At 46.0% G+C, this 23,379-nt stretch overlaps 1 protein-coding gene and 1 long non-coding RNA gene across 3 annotated transcripts in view; one reads left to right on the forward strand and one right to left on the reverse strand.

The window, feature by feature from the left end:
- Positions 1-18,966, reverse strand: part of LOC119163464 (uncharacterized) — a 55,169-nt gene extending 36,203 nt beyond the window's left edge. Inside the window, exon 1 of one of the 2 annotated variants that reach the window (XM_037415468.2) lies at positions 18,324-18,966. The gene's annotated coding sequence lies outside the window, so the exon portion shown is untranslated. Of the gene's footprint in view, positions 1-6,600; positions 6,889-18,323 lie in introns of those variants that run through there. The other variant, XM_075873109.1, reaches the window with a different exon arrangement.
- Positions 1-23,379, forward strand: part of LOC142771527 (uncharacterized) — a 177,549-nt gene that overhangs the window by 81,379 nt on the left and 72,791 nt on the right. The gene's annotated exons all lie outside the window — the stretch shown is intronic.

The following is a 23,379-nucleotide window of genomic DNA, read 5'->3' on the forward strand; positions in this document are numbered from 1 at the left end:
CAAAACCACGATATGATTATCAAAGACGCCGTATAGTGGCAGTCTTCGCCACTTAGTTTGACCACCTGGGGTTAACGCACTAAGGCCTCAGACATGTCGTCTCCATAGAAAATGCAGCAGTCAAGGCCGTCATTCTATACCGCGACCTTCGCGTCAGCAGTCGAGCTTCATAGCCACTACTGCACTGTGACGGGTTGGATTAGCCTATGATTAGTTGGCAATGGTTCCACCTTAATGTCGCGGGCGTTGCCAACAGCGGATATATGAGCAGACGTTATCGGACTCCATATCGTGGAGAAAGACTATGCAAAGTCGTGTTACTCTTCCCCTTTGAACGAGAAACGTTGCGAATTGCAGACAATGCCAAATGTTATGCTCGGCACTCAGTTATTAACAACAAAAAAAGTGAACGAAGGCGCAGTAAGGGCGTGCCTGTGTTTTATTATTATATTGCATGTGTTTACGTCCACGTAATGTTTAGAGTAAGCATTTTAGGGAGATAATCATGGCGTACAAGTCCGATGCAGAAGACGATATAAGGGAGCTGTGCCTGACAACCAATGGTGCGTGTCGACGACACGTGAAGCAATTGTATATTCGTTAATTGTGATCGCGCGTGTTCGATGAAGTATCAACGCACATTTTGTTTGCTTGAATTTATATAACAAACATTGCTCTTGATGTTCAGGTCAGCAGACCTGCAGCGATGCGCATAATGTTGTTGGTTCGTTAAGTATCGCAAACTTGGTTTCATAATGGGGACATTCAGCGCAAACATAATTTATGCGCACCCGACGCCAGACTATACCTGATCATCAATGACAAATCTATTGCGGCTGAACTTCCCACAAATGCGGACAGTAAGAAGAATGAATCTCGGAGGATGCGTATCAAGCTACTGCCTGGCATATATCCTCAGCTTCCTACAAGGGCTAAAAGTAAAAAATAAACTACAAAAGAGCACAACAATTTTATACGACCCTTTCTAAGGCCAACAGCAGGACAGAAGCGTTCGATGTGTGTTTGGCCTGTGTTATTTCGACTCCACGTTCTCCACAGAGTGTTTGGTGCTGGCAGCCTGTACTTTTCAGCTCCAATTCGTATTGTATTTGACCAGGGTAGTCGAATAGGCGCCTATACACTAAAGCTTCCACCTAAATATGGTTGTTAACAGAGGCCGAATACAGTGAAACGGGCACAGTGCTGCAGTCTCGACGTCTACGGAGCCCTTCTGTGCGGATGTGTATCGATACGTATTATATAGGGCTGCGCAGTCAGGTCCTCCCAACGTCCCAGCAATGCCGCGTCGACTGTGGGCGAAGCGATCGCCCTTGGCCCGTACAGCGGCTGCTGCCGGCTCCGTGGGCGTGCCGCGTCACGGGCACGATGTTCGCGCGTGCCACGGGCGTGCCTGGACGCCCTACTCGATCGGCGAGCACGTCTCAAGCGCAAAGGGCCGGCGGCGAAGGACGACAGTGAAACGTGCGCGGCTTGAGCACGCATTCTTCTGTCTGGAAGCGGTCGACCTTTAACCGGTTCCAATAGGTGCACCCGTTTCGGTCGTTGCGGAATCCTGTCCTGTCGTCGGTGTGGAGCGAGAAAAATATAACGTTACTCGTTGCGCTTGGGTGAAGTAGTCTTTCGTTATTCTGTACTGTAATGCAGAGCAGCGCACGGAACTGGCCGGGCCGGGGAAAAATGAAGGGGTGGGGAGGGATAGGGGTGTGTAGTGTTTTACCGCAAACCCTGTTGCTGAGGTCGATGGAGTAATTGTTTACTCCATCTATTTCATCTCTTTACTGCATGTTTTCTTTTTGTTTTGCTCCATTCAGCCTGCTTTTGATCCCTCCTCCTGCCGAACTTCCTTACCTCTTTTCCTCAGCGCAGGATAGCTATACTGGGCTCAGTCCTTGATAACCTCCCTGGATTCCTTTTCTCCTTATGCTTATCCTCATCCTCCTTAACCGTCAATGAAACTATTGAGCAGCTTTCGTGTTAGTGCCTGACTTACGCAAACTAGAGCGAGGCTACACCTTCACACTGCTTTTGAATATGTCACCATGGGGCTGCTCACTGCAGTTACGAAAGGTAACGAAAGCGCTATCTTGTCTCAAGGATACCGGACTGATTCGCCGCTTGCGATATCAAACGCGGATCCATAACGTCGGCTCAAACAGCGAGTTTTCCCTCCTCCTCTGTAACTTGCTCTCCCTCTTCCCTGGTGCAGGGTAGCCTGCCGGCCTCAGCCCTATTTAACCTCCCTGCCTTCACTCTATTCTTACTTTATGCTTCTATCTGTTTATTTTCCTCCTCCTCTGATCAGTCTACTGACATGACTTAAAAAACTGTTTCTGGATCATAATGTGCACCTGCTTACACATAGGCACACGCGCACCCACACACTCACACACGTATGCAGGATCACCCGCGCACTAAGGACGTACACCTCGTACAATCAAACGCATAGGCCATCGCAGTGGCTCTATCGACCGAAATTATGTGCCGAAGCGGCTGGCCTGGTTTTTCATTCTCGTTGTCAGCGAGGAACACGTATAAGCGGATGCCAGGGTTTCTCGCCGTTCTCCGCTCTCTTTTGCACGAGTGTGGCATTTCCATTGAGCCGAGCTCTTCGTCTGACGGATGGCTTTCGGTCAAACTGCCGACTACAGTGTCCGGGACCTGTCTCTGTCGCGGTCTCGGTGGAGCGCCGTAAACACTGTCTACACGTCCTGCTTGCTGCAGTTAAACCGGTAACGACGAGAGGCGTTCCTCTGTCTTCCCGTCCGGTGGTTCATCCGAAAGAAAATAACATTTGCTATAGACCTCAAGATGAATAATAATAATAATAATAATAATAATAATAATAATAATAATAATAATAATAATAATAATAATAATAATAATACTCTCCGGGGTTTTACGCGCCGAAGCTACGATGATTATGCGTCACACCGTAGCGGATGGTTTCCAAAATTTCGGCCATCTACTGTTGTGCACAGTACGTGGAGCTCACGTCTTCATTAAAATGTGACCGCCGCGGCCGGCATCGAACCTGCGACCTTCGGGCCAGCGTCCGAGGACCGTAACCGAACCACAACCTTGAGGGACGATGCCGAAATTGAAGCGGAGCGACGATGTGGTTCTCACAATAACCTGCCATTGGTCCTCGGCTTTCTGGGTATAAATATGAGAAGTGAACAGCTTCTCCAAAGCAACGTCGGAAGTCATCCGTCGGCATTGTCGCCGAAGTGAATAAAAAAGAAATGCATAGCCATATTCTTGCGCGTTAACAGAAACTTTTTTGACAAACACACAGAAAGACGGATGACGAAAAGCGATTGTCGTCGTTCGTCTTCCTGTGTTTTTGTCAAAAAAAAAAATTTGCTCTGTCTTTTCCCTTCTTTGCACTACGCACCAACTCACTGAAGCCTTAACCTTAGCAAGCCTTATTACTTTTCGAAAAGCCGTTGAGCGATATGCCACACCTATACGTACATACATAGGGCAATCAATCAGGCGTTCTCCGTTTCAGCGCGTGTGTTCTATAGTTATAGGAGTTATGTCAGGGGTGACTTATTAGTGCCATTAACATATTGTCCATGGGTAGAGGAAGTTCGACGGTTGCCAAAGTCAGACTGTGACCGTGCAGATAACCGGCACTGCCAGTATGAAGGACTTTCTTAGCCCATTTCATAAACACTGCCATAACTCGTGGCTCCTGCGGCGATGTAGTGGTTGTGGTGCGTGCCTGCTTACCGGAAAGTCGCGGGGTCGAATTGCGGCTAAGGCGGCTGCCTTTCAGCATGCTAAAGACCCGTGCGCCTAGGTTTAGGGGCTCATTCATGAACCCGAGGTGTTCTAAATTGCCGGAGCCCTCCACTACATAGCGCCTGTCATAATAATATCGTGCTTTTGAGCCGTAATAAATCTTACTCGTGGTCCATTCGTCTCGCTTGCAATTCTTTCACGCCACATCAAGTCGACTGCATAATGATCTCGATTTCAGGCGCATTCCTGGCCGCATCCATTCATTCAATAATTCGGGTCGCTGCACGCCACTGCATCACAGAACAACTTTCACGCTTGCATTGTTTAGGTATAATACCTAGCTAATTTTCGGGAGAAGTTGCAACCGTATGTGAGTCCTTGACTTTTCATTACGATGCATTTTTTTCTTTTGTGGTGCTACACTTGCATATATTCAATTTCCTTTCTAATTTACACACACTTCTTTCCCCTGCTTCCTATATATATATATATATATATATATATATATATATATATATATATATATATATATATATATATATATATATATATATATATATATATATATATGAGATATAACAGACAGTAATGCGAAGGAATGTACAGGGGAAGTTATTAGAACCAATGGAATGTAAATAAGAATAAATAAGAAGAAAGAAAAGTGGATGAAAAAATAACCAGCCGTGAGCAGGAATCGAACCTACGACCTTCGAATAACGCGTTCGATGCTCTACGTTATTCGAAGGTCGTAGGTTCGATTCCTGCTCACGGCTGGTTATTTTTTCATCCACTTTGCTTTCTTCTTATTTACATTCCATTGGTTCTAATAACTTCCCCTGTACATTCCTTGGCATTACTGTCTGTTATCTGTTAAACGAGCCCTTAGATATACTCTTCTTTCCCTTATATATATATATATATATATATATATATATATATATATATATATATATATATATATATATATATATATATATATATATATATATATATATATATATATATATATATATACATTGCATTTCGGCAAGGTTGTCTATAGCCTAGGATTTACTTCATTGAAAGAAAAGTTTTGTTCTCCCATTTCTTCAGTTCATATCGCACTCTTGACAACACACGCGTCCATATACCTCGCGAAGCTTACATGCAGTGTGACGGTCTTGTATGACGGCTTTGAATAATGGAGTCATTACGCATGAAACTTGCTGCGCTCGAGTTGCCATTAACTCCTATAATTGATGGGCGTCGCCGCGCCATTGGCGGCCACGGCGAAACGAATCCTGGAACAGGCAAGGTGTGCTGCGTTCTTTCCGCGCAAAATAAATAGTGTCGCGCGTGCCTCTGTTTCTGTGTGTGCGTATATGCTTGAGTGTGCGTGCGAGTGTAGGCTTCTATATAATTGCAGCCACGGGGTAACTTGGCGAAGCATGCGTCTGATTATTGATTGATCGATACGTGGGGTTTAACGTGCCAAAACCACCATATGGTTATGAGAGACGTTGTAGTGGAGGGCTCCGGAAATTTTGATCTTCGGGGCTTCTTTAGCGTGCACCCAAGTCTGGGCACGCGGGCCTACAGCGTTCCCGCCTCCACCGGAAATGCAGCCGCCGCGGCCGGGATTTGGTCCTGCGACTTGCGGGTCAGCCGCCGAGTTCCTTAGCCACTAGACCACCGCGGCGGGTATGCGTCTGATAATCGTTCCCGCTAGTGTAATAAATATGATTGTTGGTTTAAAGCTCGTACGGTCTCCTATATATGCATTTGTCCAAGACGACTCGACGTCTAAGTCGACTGTATACTGATCTCCCCGAAAGCTTTTTGCGCTTCTAAAACGTCGTTTTGCACTGCCTCGGAGGTTGGGGGCATTTGAAGCTCTCTGAACCTTCCGTTGTTTAGCAGTGCCTCAAAGATCGGCCCACCGTCGACCAAGCGGTAACTGATGTCATCGTGTGAAGTTCCGTTATGATGATGTCATAATGACGTTACCACTTGATCTTTTGCATCATCCGTGTTCAGGGGCGTAGCCAGAAATCTTTTTTTTTTCTGAGGGGAGGGATTAGCCTATGATTAGTTGGCAATGGTTTCACCTTTATGTCGCGGGCGTTGCCAACAGTAGAAGTTACGGGCGTAATGACCATATTACGCCCGTAATATGGTCATTTTTCGCTCTGTATCCTATGGCGAAAAAAAAAGTTCGGGTGAAGGGGGGGGGGGGAGGAGGCACGTGCTTGGTCTGCCACCCCTTGGCTACGCCCCTGCCCGTATTGATGCGGACGGTCACTTTTCGTATTTGATTATGCGTCGGAGGCTTTCGCGCTAATGATATGTGTTTACTGCCACGACAGTCTCTAACCTGTCAACCGTACAAGCTTAACGCTTCAGTTTAACCAAAAAAGGGACCGCGGTTTCGGCTCAACCTGTCACAGAACGCCGGTCGCCTTCAAAAACCCCGTTCAAACGCCGGCCAAAAGGGGAAACATAGTTCCCGGCATCAGAGTCCGGTCACATTACCGCTTGACCTCGTGGCAATGTTCAGGATTGGCGAGCACCACCTGGAGCACTTTAACGTGAACGTAAAGCAGACAGGCCTCTATATAGCATTCTGCCTCCACAAATGTGGCAGCAGCAAGCGAGATTCGATCCCGCGGCCTGCGAGTCAGCATTCCCGCACCATGACCACAAGTCCACTAGGACAGATTCATCTCTCTGGTCTGTGCGAGGTCTACCTAACGTAGTAAAAAATTAATAAGCAAAAAAAAAACAGCGAAAACGTCAACTTTCCCGCAAACGAATGGTGAGGCACAAAGGCCACAGTGTCATCATCGTACTCACCGGGCCCGTCGAGCCACGGGAGGCCAACCGAAAACTCCACGGCAAAATGGAAATCGCGCGAAGATGAAGTCCAAGACGCGCTCTGCCAGGCATGTCGGTCGGCACGGAAAAGAACAAGTGCGCAGACGAGCGTAAAATGGCGAAGAGCGGGATCGCTTTGTTCTCTTTTTCCTCGGCTCTGTTGAAGAAGTCTCAAACGACCCGACCTTGTTGCTCTGGAAGCGACGTTCAATCCATATGGAGCAGCCGAGCAAGGAGAAAACAAGCTTTAAAACATGCGACGATGCGAGGCACTACGTGACCAAGCAGGGGTCCTTGCTTGCGTACGATTCACTCGTCGGGCAAAACACACACACGTAGCCGCGGCATGCGAGTGTGAAGTAGGGCGTATACACGGGCGTATTAAAGAGGAAGAAAGAAACTAAATGCTAATTTTCTCCTCCGTAATTGGGGCGCGGAAGAAGACCATCATGGCGTTGTCGGTGACGACGCCATTTCCTCCATCTGGCCTTCCCGCGTTTCGCTGTATAGCGGCGCGGGACGATGGCTCCCATGTAGATTAGCCTAACGTGAGGGAAGTAAAGGAAGTCGCGTTCACTCGAAGGTATACTTTCATATGTTGGCGATATAGTGCTATGAGGAATGAAAAACGAAAATGATCTAGTTTCTATTCATAACGTTAACGGGCGGTGGTCGCTGTAGCTGGTTATACTAAAGCAGTCACGTTGGTATCACTTGAGGCAAGCTTGTATCGCGGTAATAAAGATGTTGATAAGCTGAAGAAAGTTTCTTTCTTAAGGATGTTGATCAACAGGAACAGTTGGCAAAGAAAGAAGCGAGAAATTATGTACTAAACTAAGAATAAAGAAAAACTACATGCTACGGATAGACGGTCACTATCATTAGGCAAAATGTGAGGCCTATATGGCCTTGAAAAACAATTTCAAAGCGTCACTGCATGCGAACTGGTGCTATTTTCCGATGCATAAAAAATATAGCAACGGCGACTCAGAAAAAGGTCATTACAAGAATTTATTATTATTATTATTATTATTTTCGACCAATCGCTTATGCCAATCGGTGTACTAGAAGTTTGGTGTCCAGCATCAATCTGTGAGCACTGAAAATGGAAACGGAAGCTTCATTACGAGCTGCGCCTAGCAAGCAAACAAAAATGAACACGTCGAACGTGGTTCACGACGCCTAACGTGCGCAAAAGAGAGTCTTATAAGAAGGCAAACAGCAAGAACCGCGCGCCACAAAAAGATTGCTCCAGTTTCTGGCATCCTACTCGTCTTTTTCGTTTGTGGGCTGCTTCCTGGAGGTCAAGCTCCGAATTAAGAAACTGTGCATTGCTATATTCTGCAGCTGTGTCAGCATAAATGTGCATCGTTAGTTGCGCCTCGTTCACCGTATTACTTCGCGTGAAGAGTTCATGTAAGAGGTAGAGAGGGAGAGAGAAAGACAAAGGAATTATGGGTGGCTGACAACTATTTATAAATCTCAAGAAAGGCACTAAAGCTATTTAAATTTCGTACATGTCTGTTCTGAATACTGATACCTAACGTACCCATTATTGCTTTCTACATTCTTAAAACTCGGAACGATTTCTGTTTTTTTTTTTTGTTTCTGTGAACTTGTCGAAGCCAAGCTGTTTTTTTCGCCGAGCTGTCATAAGTGGCGTAATGGCGCTTTCTCAAAGCGCTGCATGTGGCTTTTATCCTTACGTCCACGCTGTGTATGTATAGCGTAAAGAGCGAAATAAAAATTTCATTTCATGCTTGGGATGAGAAACCACCGCTGCAAAAGAATTATAGAGGAGTGGAAGATTTTCAAATGGGACCTATATTGCAGGGCCAACTTGCAAAGCGACTTACTGTGCCGCAGCATGACGCCGACTTAACAAAACAAAACAAAAAAGAAAAATTGTGGCGTCCTACAGCCTTTTTCTATAAACAGCTGCCCTCGAATCGACCGCTAAAAGTTAGTTTAGGGCTTTTCATTAGCTGTAATTCTAGAAACGGGAAAGTAAATAGGCAAATGACAGGTATACTCTTAATGAGGTTCTGGTTAAATGCTGGCTATCTTAGGAAAACCAGGCGAGAAATGCCCGCTTTTTTCGCTATACCTAGCACTTCATGCGGGAGCCGATCAAGAGTGTATATACCTTAATGCTACAACATATTGATTAAGAAGCCCGGACAATGTCCTGCGTATTAGTGAATATATCGATAAACCCTGTTAAAGTGCTGATGGCAGGTGCACTAAAACATTGAATATGTCCCGCCTTGTTTTCAATGGACTTCTGAAATTTAGCGAAGCACATCAGCCTTTTCTTCTTTTCCTTCTTTGTTTTTTTATTATGCTTCTCTAAAGTCACAGCATACGGGCTGTTCTTGTTCTTACCTTTGAGTGTTTCATTTTAGCCTTTGTTATAGTTTTTTGTTTTCCTTTTTCTGGCCTTCGGGACCATCCTGGCCAACGCGACCTTACACTATGCAAAGGAGTCATGGTGCTACTGCAGCTAATGCACAAAACGACAGTCTGCGAAGGGCAGTCGTCTGTAATGGCGGACTTAATCGCTTCAGCGATAGGGTGATTCTCGTCTTGCCGACTACGGAGGAGAAGAAATACACACGCGAAAGAGCCACGAACCCAAATCCTTTCGATGACAGAACCATTTGTGCACGTCTCCTACACCGCCCGGCGGGTGGACAAATTGCAGATCAAGGAAACGTTCTCGCTGACAAAAACTAAAGAAGTAGCGCCAGATGGCCATAGACGGAAGCGTGTGAGGCAGCCTTCGAGCAGCCTTCATTGTGGACATCAATCCGCGCCCATTATGTCTCGAGGAAACGTGCGCGCGAATCCCCATTTTCATGACATTGCTTCCATCTTTGTTAGGAAACAAAAGAATAAGTTCGTCGTGCTACGCCGTGGTCAGCTGATGGCTACGGCCCGGAGATCTTAGTGTCATGGAATGTTAAATATAATACAAGTTTGAGTCGAAGAAACTTCGCACCTTCGAAAGACAATGGCTCCTCAATGGACACTTCTTTCTCGTATTATTCAGCAACGACTCTGCGGCGTGATCCGCTGATGGTGCGGAGAAATGGAACGCAGCAGTGACTGCGCACGTGGACCTGGCTGTCTGTTAATAGTGTACTGAACAAGCTCGTTCAGTTATGCGGGTCAGACAGCGTAACGTTACCTACTGGCAATGAAAATATGTATATGGTACTCAAGTAACATTATCTTACGTAGAGAATGACTCTGCCGAGGCTGTGGACATTAGTGTACGATTCACGAAGCTTCACCGTATGCCAGCAGATAAGAATTTTAGAACTTCGTGCTGGGCGAGTTTGTGCATGTTAGGGAGGACAATCGTTGCGTATAGTTGCGCTCAATAAACGCGTAGGGAGGCATGCTGCGTCGATTATAAGAGAAAGAGAGAACTTGCCCGCTTATTGAAGCTCATGCATGAAGACGTAGCCAGAACGTAACCCGCCTAACCCGTGCCCCCCCCCCCCCCCCCCCGAATTTTTCTCGTTATAGCATACAGGGCACAAAATGACAATACTACACTGGCCCACCTGAGCCCCACTTGAGATCGAAATGGCGTACCCCCGAAAAACATTTCTGCTCACGCCCCTGTTGGGGAGCGAGTAGCAAGCGCGTATCCGAAAAGGTGAATATTGTAGGCAGCAGCAAACAGAGTGTACGGCGTGAGCTGTTCGAAGCTTTCGCAGTTTTGGTAGACATGAAGTAATCTCGACATGTGTATCTTCCTATTTTACTTCTCTTCCTTTCTGTATCTTTGAAGCGCATACAAAAATGCAGCGACTAAATGATTATAGCGTTTTGATAGTTTGCGCTCTTACCGTCAATTTTGGTTTTATTGTCGTGCTCATCCAATTGTGTGCGCAATAATTTCTACCACATCTGGGAAGAATTGTGCACTTAGCGAGACAAAACAAAGTGTCAAATTTTTCTATACACGCTAGGACTTACAGTGTAAATAAAGTAAAAAATAATAGAAATAGTCACTTCTTGACGTACTTCAAAGCCTGTCAGCGTACTTAAAGGCGGTAAACATTCGACATAAGCAGTGACACTGCCGGAAAATAAATGGAGGATCTGTGCCACTCAGACGATTGCTTGTCAGTAATAATAATTGTTAGGGTTTTAAGTCTCAAAACTACAATATAGCTATAAGACGCCGTAGTGGAGGCCTCCGGAAGTCCTGACCTCCTGTGTTATTTTTTTAATGTGCATGGTTATCATACAATACACAGGGCTCCAGCATTGCGCTTCCGTAGAAAATGCTGCCGCCACGACCGGCATTGAAGTCGCGACCTATGGGTCAACATGCGACCGACATCGAAGTCGCGACCTATGGGTCAATATGTGACCGACATCGAAGTCGCGAACTATGGGTCAACAGGCGAGTGCCGTAACCAAGGACGTTCAAAAAGCCCAAAATTGTAAGCGTACAAAAAAATTTACAATTTCAGATTAATTCGGGAACACAAGTTGGAAACAAAAAAGAAAATTTCCCTTCTAAAAAAACATTGGCAAAACTGACAAAAAATGACCCTGCATACCACACACGCCATCCTGATGTATGGAAAGTTCGGGAATGCCGCATGACTAATGGAAAGCAAATGCTCAGGTTCACATTGCCTATACACTACTAAATGAACTTGCCAGATATGGTAATGCCGTAGCCTCAATGACTCTGAATCAGTTGGGAAATGTGTATGTGCTGGTAAATACAGTGTACATAGGGCGCAGGAGAGGAAGAGAAGGACGAGGGATGGAGCGTGGCACGTGCGGGGGTTCTCGGATGGGCGCCGCAATAAACGAACGTCGAGACGCTCTGCTCTTTATCTCCAGACGTATTAGTCATTTTAACCTGATTTTCCACGAAAGAAGTCTTCGAATTTTACATGTGCTACTGTGATTGCTTCTTTTTTTCAGTTCAGTGTATTACATGTGCTTGTTACTTTTATTTGAAATTTAGCGAATATCCAATAGTTATAATATGTACAGATTAAATATGTCGAATACTAAAAATTGCAATCTTGAAAAGTTCTTGCAGTTCTGATGTGTATATGTCAACTACTAAAAATTGTAATCCAGAAAAGTTTTTAGTTATGTTTGTGTATGGTTTTCCCTTTATTGATGTGTATACTTACTCTTTTGTGCTTTTTTCCTTGTGCTTTTTTTCTGTATGTGTTGCGTTCTTCCCTTATTGTTGTTGTAATTGACACCATTGTATGCATTGTCTGGTGCACGAATCTAATCAAGCCTTCTCTGGCTTTTCGCCCGAGCACCAAACATATTTCAAATGTTGAATCAACTGAATTGAATCGAAAAAAAAAGGCGTAACGAGAGATCTCTTCCGGGAAGGGAAGGGGGGTTCAACTATATTTTATGTATATTCGTGCGTGCTTTTGTACTTGTGCACGTATATATATGCTGACCGTAATGGCCACAATACAGCGGCGGGCGATCGCATTTTTGCGTGCAGGCGGATTCGCGCCCTCGTGGTTGGTATACTGGTGAATACCAGAAGGGACACAAGCAACGCTCGTTTGTGTCCCTTCTGTTTTTCGTCTTCGTTGTTATCGCGCTGTAACCAAAAAAATGCTCTACAATTAAATGGCTCTTGGCTTCTGTTATGGCAAAAATAGCGCTCTCGCTCTACCACCACAGGTGGCAGCGTTACTCCTGTTCGACCATCGAAACGCGCTGGCTTTTCCATATGTGTCGTAAATAGCTTGACATATGTGAAACTTGCCATACGTGACATGAACGATATGCGTTATTTTGCGTCCCTGTTAACGTTTGTGTTGCGTAAATGTGTACGGTTATAATTCAACAAAGTACTGAATAAATTACATTCGACAGGAGAAGACATGGTAGACACGGAAACGCAGTGACGTCGACCAGTCAAGGAAAGTGGTTTGGCTACCCTACACGTGGGAACAAGAAGGGGCAGATTGAAAGAGGTAGAGAAAAGGGCGGAAAGAGAGACAAAGATAACACCTAACACAGCACACACACGAATACGCAGTCAGTTATATGTCCATCACGCTCGCGTAGTACGAGGCATCGCTGTCACAGCCGCTCGTCCGTGCGTGCATTGTGCACTTTCGATTATGCATATATTTCTCTATTGGGGCAACAATTTGTTTGCTTGTTTTCCTTCAAATCAATGGCACGTACCCTCTTTAGCGGATTGGCCAAGAATGTGACGTTGACTTTTTTGACTGTTGTTTTAGAAACGGTAGGCGATTAAAAAAAACATAGGAATGAAATGGCAGTAATACGCAATGCATTAAATTTAAACGACAAGTATTATGCTGTTGATCTTGTATTCCAGACTGCCATATTAACCTGATGGGAACAATTTTAAAAACTTGTTTAGGTTTTACTTTGACAAAAAACAACTGAACGGGCGCTGTTTCTTTTTCTTCAAAGCGCGCGAGCTTGTGGAGCCACTAAATAACCTTGAATCTGGTCACAAACCTTTGGGGACGCAGCATACATAGTAAGCGGCCGAAATATACGAAAAGGAACTTCCTCGTGGTGTAAGACACTCTTCAGAAGCCATTAAGCTTGTATTCTGCAGAGGTCACTACGGGTAAAAAAAGGAAAAAAAAGTGTTTTTCAACGCAGGATCCCGTCGGAAGACTAGTTCAAAGTGACGTGCCGCAGGTACCGTCAGAGGGGAATAGCTGAGCCGCGCGATCAACGTCAAGAAAACAGCAACGAGACGCCGCTCAACGTCAGACGCCCGCCGAGGCGGACCAACCGGTCCAGTCACGTCCTTGAAGAAGCCACGTAGTGGCCCACTGTTGTTAACGTCGGGGCATGGGAATATACGAAGGGTTCTCGCGCGTTCAAGAGACACTCCGAGCCACGCACTGCAGCCATTCGCTGTTATAAGGCCAGCCGCCGTGTTAGCTGTATGCGTATTCGGTGTCGCGTTGCTAAGCTCGAGGGCGCGGCTTCGATTAACCGGGCACGGCTTCCCCATTTGGGACGAAATGCGACAAGGCACCCATGAGCTAGGATTTTGGTTAACGTTAACCATAACTTCGTAACTAACACGAAGTTGCCCACGATGACGAGCTTCATAATCTGACCGTCCTGTTAGCACATATAGCCCCAGCAGTGATATTATATTTTGAAAAAATTAATTCGAGTGCGAACACACGGCACAATCACTCACGCACACACACACACGCAGGCATCAAAGAGCCCAGTGCCGATGCCTGTGTGTGTGTGTGTGTGTGTGTGTGTGTGTGTGTGTGTGTGTGTGTGTGTGTGTGTGTGTGTGTGCGTGCGCACATGACGCGCGCGCGCGCGTCATGTGTTCGCGCTCGAATTAATTTTTGAAATGTTGTACCAACTAGCCTAACAACAAGTTCTTTTACAGTCATGTTATCGTTGTCGCGTAGAAGGTAATACCTACAAAAGAAAAACCGTCAAAAGGGCGTTTGCCAGCGAGCTTATTTCCATTCTTGAAAGAAGTCGACAAATAATAGAAAAAGAAAAATCTTTCCTAGGAGGTTACGAGTAAAGCATAGTTGCTATTACATGTTTAAAACAAGGCCGTGGACATGCGACACACAGGAGTGATCGCTCAGTGCCTGCATCGGAATGCAGCTTGAAATCGAACTCCCGACCTCGTTTTCAGCAGGAGAATGTCATAGTTGATTCCACGGTCAGCTGGCGTAGTTATATTTACGCTGTAGTCTTGGTGTTGGTCTTCCGTGAACCAGGTATTAGTACCGGTCTATTCAAAGGCCGTATCTTTCGTACATTCGTCTTCAGACACAGGTTCGATTCCCATCACAGCTGTCCCATTTCTATGCATGCTAAATGTTATGTAGCTCCGCTTACGGTGCGATGTCTGTTGGAAATAGTGCGAAACGAACATGTAGCCGGCTGTGCCGCAATAACGTTCCCGCTCCAGCTTGCAGTGACGTCACAGATTTTGATGGCGTCTGCTCGGGCCCTACGTAGTTATTTATTCGCAAAAATTAGGTACATTACCCTCCGATGGGCAAGTGACCTAGGGTACTAGGTTCTGTAGATATTGTTCAGTAGATGTACCTTATACCGGTGCCATACTGGCACTTTATATCGCGATCAGGGCTGATCCAGATCCGACTAATTGATCGCCATTGACAAGCTTGTCCGTAATACACAATGTAGCATATTACATATCTAGTTTGGAAGAGATGTCAGCCGAATCGTGTTCACGGTTCGAAATCGTGATTGTCTCGATCCTGATGGACACTGATGGTAATTAAACAAGCAGCTCCTCACCTAGATCGAGCTTAATTCTGGACGCAATAAGAAGTGACTGTAATGACAACGGTAGTTAATATAAAAAACACTTTTAATTTTAGGGCGTCATATCGACATTCATGCACCATCACTTTGGAGCAAATTTTCAGGGAACCCCAGGTGGTCGAAATTTCCGGAGCCCTCCACTACGGTGTCTCTCATAATCATATGGTGGTTTTGGGACGTTAAACCCCACAAATCAGTCATCAAATTTTCAGGGAAGAAAACTTCGATCTTCTTCTTTTGTTTTGTTCAATAATATATACGATTGCAGAAAATAACAGTAGTATAGTTTTTGAAGAATAATTTTTCTGTAGGAAATGATGTATTGTTTTGCTTTAGTTCCAGTTCAAACGCAGCCCTTTATCCGGTCGGCAAAATACTGTCACAGTGGAGCAATCGGGCAAGTCACGTACTAAATCCGAGATAGAACAATCTGAGGTGGATGAAAAAGGCAGCTCTACAAAGTCCATCACACAGAAAAGAAGAACTACACATACGTTCTCTGTGTTATGGAACATAGTTATGCGCACGGCAGGGGGGGAAGGGGGGTGGAAATCAGAGAGGCGGTCGCTTCCCCTCGTCACCTTAGTGTGGGGCTGGACTCAGTCTGCCCCATCTCCTGAAAGGAAACCCTGCACACGCCTATATGGTTATAAACTTTATGGCGCGGCCGTCATGATCCGGGATGTTCCAGAAGGCCCTCGCACAAGCCCGTCTGAATGGCCTGAGGCACTGATATCTCCAAATTAATGGGCTCTTAAAAAGAGGGCTCCTGGAAACGATTGCTCGCGAATCGGTGATTTCCAAGTGCAAATCCTCTCTGCCGCGTAACTTTATCTCGTTGGTAGTTGGAGCTGCTTGCGTCCCGTCGTTGTGGCCGCAGCGCGTCTCTTGAATAATTCACTCAGCCGGATAGCGGACTTGTCTCTGCGGGCATTCTGGTTGCTCAGCCCATACAACTTGCTCAAAATTGCTTCATTATGTAGTACTTGGAAGATAGTGGTGGTGGCAGCAGCACAGGTCCCATTGTTTGGTTCGTCACGCTGCATTTTACGTACGACGTCGCAAGATCGTTTGACATGCTGTGCTTTATGTATGTTCGTCATGGTCATAGTGAACTTGCTGAAGTCAGCAGACAATGAAGCCTCAGAAGACATGGGAGTCCTTATATGCAGTTTTAACTGTAGATGCAGTAACCGTTACTTCAATGTAAAGGTATAAAAGGGGACGAAGAATCAAATTGCCGTCTATAGGGAGCCAACCTACAATCTTCGGACAATGTAATGCCGTCATAATTACTAGGCAAGTAAAAACAATGCCTGCTATGCATTTCTTGGCTTCATTATCTGTTTCCTTTATGAGGTTGTGTATAACAAAAAAAGGAGCTTTTAAACAGAGCGAGCATAATTGATTGAGGTATGTGAAGTTGTCTAAACGCTCTGTTCTTTCAGTAAATGACGGCACTGGCCCTGCTTGTCTATTTCTGTTGGCGTGAATAATTGATTGATATGTGAAGTTTAACGTCCCAAAACCACCGTTTCGTTATCAGAAACGCCGTAGTGGAGGGCTAAGGAAATTTCGGCCACCTGGGGTCCTTTAACGTGCACCCAAATCTGAGCACACGGGTTTACAGCATTTTCGCCTCCATCACAAATGCAGCTACCGCAGCCGGGATTCGATCTCGTGACCTGCGGGCCAACAGCCGAGTACCTTAGTTACTAGGCCACTGTGGTGGAGCTAAGTTTCAGGAGGTTCATAGTGAGCAGCATATACTGTGTGTGTGGAAGCCAAGGCTTCCAGATTTTTACCGAACAGCCTGAGATATCCAGCTTGTTATAACTCTAGGAGTGAAATATACACTCCCTGATCGGATGAGTTGTCGAACTGAATACGCCGCTAGAGTGAATGTTTCGAGACATTGTCTTGTTTTCATACGGGTGGTATAGGTGATTTTGAACCTGCCCTGACGAAGGCATGTCGCTACGTCGAAGTAATGGCTCCAGTAACGTTATTCGTTCGACCGGTTCTCGTCACTTCGAGCCATCACGTCCACCACTTCACATTCACTTTCGTTATCGGTGCTTTCTGTTGAGACGAAAATTATTAGGATTCGGCTTTGAGGTATATTTGGATCTTTTTACTGTGAGCGCATACAAAGCGTGACTCGTCTCCGGCTATGCAGTTCCTTACTACCGTGAAAAGTCTAGCGTCAGAACGTTATGGCAACAACGAAACACTAGAATGTCAAAGTAAGTGCAAAATACTTTCAAGCTGAGCGTCTTTCTACACTAGCGAGGACTTTTTATACAGTAGGGCACCAATCAAGGAACCGTGTTAATATCTGCGGTTTAACGTTCCCAAATCCTCGGTATGAATAATAAGGGCACTAGGGGTGAGGGCTCCGGTAGTTGCGACTGACTGTGGTTCTCAACATGCACCAAATTTTAAGCACATGACCCTCTAGTATTTCGCATTCCTCGAAATGCGACCGCCACGGCCGGTATCGAACCCGTGACCTTCGGGTGGAGAGGGAACCATGTTACAATAGTTGAGTCATATTCTCTTTTTATGCAATGTTGGGTGTGAACGCACTGATGGGTTAGCCCATTACATATGGTAGACTATAAAAAATGTTGTCGCTGTTCAGCACGAACAATTAGCGTTCAAAGAAAATAACACACCGATTGACACAACCTCTCGCTATTTGTAAGCGCCTAAATGCCTTACATTTTATGGTCTACAGCGTCATTTCTTTGCTTTACACTATTCATTATTCAACTAGACTTACGTAAACTTCAGTAGAAGGCACTTTTCGTCAATTTCAATTTCGAGCGGTGTTTTCATTTAAGAGCGCAATGCCTGCGTCAGTCCGTTTATACACGTTCGTATATGGTTATCTGCAAGCGTAAAAGTCATCGCGAGCTTCAATTCGCTAGACTCTATATACCCGGTTCAACATATTGGCATAGTGTACTGCTTATTGCAATCTTCTGGTAACCACGTATTTTTTTATTTCGCGCCTTTGTGTCCGCAGTTATTGCGTAGCGCAGCTCCAGCGTTGCATGCGAAAATGGCTGACTTCATTTTCTAACCTCGTAAACAGACACGCACCAGTGGTAGTGCCGGTTCGACCGCCCTCCGGGAATTCCAGAACAGGACATAAACAGCGAGCGTGGTGTGTGCGAGCCCGGTTACGTTATTTTCATAAATATGCGAAAGCGAGTTTGACACGGCACTCGGGAAGTAACTTCCCGGTGAGGAAGAGGGAAAAAGAAACCGCACACAAACAAGTAGTACGTGCAAGCAGCGTACTTCCTTCCGGACCACCCACGACAAGAGGAGGCACGCCGCCTTACCTGCCTTCGCCGCTCCTCTTGAGAAAGTGCACAAAAGAAACACGAAAAGACGTCACAACGCCGCCGCGGCGCCTTGGAATCGCAGACACCGGGAATCCGAGTCGCAAGCACCGTGTAACGACGGAGAGTCACTGCTGAGGAGCACTCCTTCTACCGGTAGGTGGGAATAGCCGCATTCCTCGCGGAGAATTCATCGTTTCGACCTCGACAACACCACCGCCAGTGACGTCGACACACGGTGAAAGATGAACGCTTCTTGTTGTATCGGGACGATGGCCCGTCTGTTTCTGTCGCACTACTCGTAATACCTGTCCTCTGCGATGGCGTCGCCACACGCCAGCACTCTTGCGCCGAGAAACTCTCCAAGAGGTACACCACTTCACACACACGCACTCCGGATGGCACGAACACACAGCGAACGAAGGTTCGGCCGTTAGGTCCAGCGTGGCGCGGCTGCTGCAGGTTTGTCGGTTGGCCTCTCAGTCGCGGAGCTCTTTCCACCGACCGGCCAGGTAAGAGAGAGGAGGAAGCGGTAAGAAGGTGCCGCTACGGCCACAAGAATGACGTCTCCCTCTTCTTGCCTTCTGGTGGAGTCGTCAGCGCGTGGCGGCGCATGCGCCGTTACTCGTTCTCCACTCCCATGGCAGGCAACGGGAGAGCCATCGTCTTCGTGCCTGGTCAAGCCAGTGTGCCGGTGACGCCATGCACAGCCGGTGTCTTCAACGCACGGCCATGGCATACGCCGGGCCACCCTTTCCCGGTTCACCCTCACCCCCGCCTTGGGTGAAACAAGTTCAACGACTTTTTTGTGCTTTGCTTCGTTCCGCAGCCGCGGAGATTCTCCCCTGCGTGTCGGACCGACAGGGCGGCGGCTTTTGCGCTGTCGGCGCGCAAGGGCTTCAGTCGCATTTCGTGAACCCTTCTTTGCTGGACCACGCAGACGGCACAGTTCTTGCGTGCTGCGCCTGCATAGGAGGGGCTTCTGTAGAAAGCAGACATCCCTGGCTACGCTTTCTTGTTGGGACCTCCAGCAAGATCTTCGACCTCTTCCTGTGCGTGATGGGGTTATCTGGGAGCCCTTAACGGGACTTGGTCATGCCACGCTGAGTGTACGCCGGTTTTTCGTCTGATGACCAGAGCTACACCGCACTGTGGGTGATTAAGCCTTGTGATGCATCTTGTCCTGCCGAGCGTGCTTAGATATCCGTCTCCTGGGATGCGGTTGCATGGTCCGTGACAGAAAACATTGCTCAGTGCTTCAGGCATCAGTTTCATTTGCTGGCAGGCTAGTTAATGAGGGTATTCAGATGTATAACATGGCAAACAAGAAACAGACGGTACAGGACAGAGCTGTGACTTCAATAAACGGTTTATATTTAAGCCAGCTTGCATATTTATAGGAAACCATCAATATGAAACCAGATACAGCCCGAAAAAGTTACAGAACGTTTTCCTGCGTCATCTTCTCCTCTGGTTTTGCTTGTCCTCTTATATTTATGAACTATGTTTAGACTCGCGATAAAGTACCTGTTATTGTTTCTTCAATTAACGCCTCCCTTGTTGAGTCAAGCCAGGGCTAAAATTGTGGAACTTAAGTTTTCCCGGCTTTTGAGTAGCTGTTTAAGCTTTCATATCCACCGTTTTGCGTGTCCAGGCCTAGAAAGCGGTTATGTTAAAAATTCTCTTTCTCAAGCTATGTCATGCTAAGGGATGCCAAGCGTCCCCTAGCATGGCACAGCTAGAGAAAGAGAATTTTTCTTTTGTTATTTTTTAAGGGTCGTCCTTGGGGTGGTTTTCCCCTTCCAGGAAACCGTGTCGGCAAAGTGAACGTCTCGAGAAAGTGTCTTGCCTTCGTAAGGGTGGCAGCTGATTTTGATCCTGCCCTGACGAAGGCATGTCACTACGTCGAAGTAATGGCTCCAGTAACGTTAGTCGTTCGACCGGTTCTCGTCACTTCGAGCCATCACGTCTACAACTTCATCTTTACTTTCATAATGGCCGCTTTCTGTTTTGAGACGAAAATAATTAGGATGCAACTATAAGGCATATTTGGGTCTTTTTACTGGGAGCATATGCGAAGCGTGCGTGACTCGTCTCCTGCGATGCTGTTGTTTACTGCTGTCAAAAGCCTAGCGTAAAGACGCTATGGCCACAACGAGACACTGCCATGTCAAAGTAAGTACAAAATACCTCGAAGCTCAGCGTCTTGCTACACTACCGAGGACCTCTTACACTGTACAATGCATAGCATAGCTATGCATTGTACAGTCTAGGAAGGGGTAGGAATTGGATGTGAGAATGAAGAATGTTGTGAGAGCGAGAAGGAAAGGAAGACTGTGAGAGGGTATAAACCACAGCATAACAATATACAGTGCAGCATAGCTAGGGATGAGAAACAAAAGTAAGGATAAGGCGGAGTGATGCCAGGGTTAGTAAGGGAAAAGGTGCAGAGAGAGTAATAAAGAGATAAGTTAAGAAATAAAGATAAAGGAAAACAAAGACAAAGAGTGTAGAAGATAAACGAAGAAAGAAACACGAAACAAGAACGGTGATGAATGAATTTAATCGGAGTTCTCCAGGTGGTGGCGCTCTCAATCCAGCTCCGCTATTTACTCAAGTTGCGCAGGTGTGGAAGTGGATATAATTTTTTGTTCGGGAATAACATCCCCCTTTTTTGTCACACTGTCTCTATGACTGATTCATTCAACCATCGCAACTGTGACAGAATATTACGGCCGACTATCGGCCCCGTGCAGAGTAAAGAGTTTGTTACTGAACATGGCTCTTGTGACGCATAGCTGTTTCCTAAGTGTGGTATGGGCATAGGTCGGCAAAACTTGTCGGGCTCACTCAGACCCACTCATTAAGCATAATATGCGCTTTGGACTTACTCAGACTGTCACAAAAATTTTCTTCAACCGGACTCACAAGGACCAAGATTCACCAAAATATAAGTCACTTGAACTCACTGAGGGTCATAGCTCGATCTGAGTCTAGTGAGTCAGACTAAGTAGACTCGTGACTCCATTATACTAGAATTAGCTTCAGTCATAATGACAATGTTATTTAACATCTTATTAATCGCAGCCCATGCTGCCAAGCTTTGATGTTTTTAGCTTCGAATACGACTTATGAGTGCTCGCAAACCACTGTCATGTTTCTTAAAAGAGATGACAACATAACATATGTTTATCAAGAACTTCCCTGAAAAGTTGGTGAGGGGGAATGCAAGGCACCTCCTTACACAACACACGCCTCTCATCAATAAATAGGGAAATGGTCTATGAATGACGCTGCTTTTGGATATAGGCGTGAGTAGACGTCAGTATCCACGCGAATCTAAGTAAGGGTGATATAATGCTCAAGATGAGTAGATAGCAATCTGTGCGAGGTCGCGTTACGATGAAATCAGAGTGCAGGAAATGTACCTTCTTAGTCAGCGTTAGTGGGAAATTCCATATGCACCATTTCGAAACCAGTTGTTGCTCACTATTCATTTTTTTTCTGCAGCCATTCAAAGCAGTCTCCTTTCCCTTACTAAGAAGAATTGAGCTGTGCTGGCATATATTATTGATTGTTCCCTGTAACTGTCCGACACCTTCTTGTCTCTGCTCGGATAAGAGAGATTTATCGAAGGTGTCGTTTCAGGAATTTTATCTATATTCAATAATTGTTACGGTTTCATGTCTCAAAAACAACGACGTGAATATGACGGCTCGTCGTAGTGGAGGGCTCCGTAAATGTCCACCCCCTGGAGTTTTCTCTAACGCGCACCCAAATCACCTACACGGGCCATTTCCTTTTCATATAGATGCGGCCACCGTGACCGGTATTCAATCCCACGACCTTCAGGTCAGTAGCAGAGTACCATAACAACTAGACTACCCTGGTATGCAAGGTAGAAATGTAATACCCACCCTTTGGCACACTGAACTATAGTAAGAAGGTAACTTTTTGTATCGATAGTTTTTTTTAAATTTTTTGGTTCATTGTGCACATGCAACGCCAGGGTGACGCCAAGGTGAACTCTAATTTTTATTTTACAATTGTAGCTTCCACAACGGTGTATATAGCTTTCTCCGAAGCCTTAGAAAACCCATCCGATACTTTCCCAAAGGTTTGTGAAGATGCACACAGCTCAGAGAAATGTGTCCGTGTTTCGACGCCGAATACAAAAGGACTTCAATGAAATGGGTTCAGGCAACTATTTTCTCTTTTAGTCTTTCTTTACTCGCAGCACAAATAGACCGTGGAAGGCACCCACATTTTGAGTCTACACACCTTCAATTTCGAACTCTTTTGCAGGACGTATGTGCCGTTCACAAAGCTGTGCGCTTAGTGGATTTCCTCTTTTTACAAGCACAAAAGCAAGACGTAGGCGTAAGCGCAGCTCGCAAGTAAGCTGCAGCATCTGTCCAGTCAACGTCTTCTGGATACCGCGGTAGATTCCACAGTTGTAGCCCGCTTCGTATATAGGCTATGAAACGCGCCCGAAAAGTGAGGAATTGGCTTCGGTGCTGCAAAAGAGGTCTGGACAGAATAGATTGCGCGCAACGCCACTGGTACGTGTACGAGGAAACTGATTTCTGATCACTTGCTCTCCAGGAGAAAGCGTAATTTCATTCGGGCCGCTTGTGCCGAGTTTGGCGATGGAAGATGGAAAATTCTTTTTGTTTGTTTGTCCCAGTGGGCTCGCCAGATAGAGACGGTTGATCTAAAACGTCCTTTAGGTATTCTCTCTCTTTTTCGTTCTCTTACTTTTTCACTTTCTCGACGCATTCTTATTTCTCGTACTCCGGGCAGGTGCCGTGTATCTGGGTCGCAACGTTATTAAAGGAACCCCTTCTGCGATGCGGCGTGGAACAGGCTGGACGGGCATTCCTCGGCGGCCGTTGTGACTAAAAGCGCCGAGGAAGGCAGTGACGTCAGTTGCTGTCATCGCTCGGGCGTGCGAAGAGACGATATGTATCTTATTTTGTTGGCATTCAATCTTTCTTGTGCGCATGCGAACCAGGAAAGCTACAAGGACGGCATTCCGAGTGCTCGTATTTTGCCG

This window comes from Rhipicephalus microplus, chromosome 9 (genome assembly GCF_043290135.1).
Source record: "Rhipicephalus microplus isolate Deutch F79 chromosome 9, USDA_Rmic, whole genome shotgun sequence".
Classification (NCBI taxonomy): Eukaryota; Metazoa; Arthropoda; class Arachnida; order Ixodida; family Ixodidae; genus Rhipicephalus; species Rhipicephalus microplus.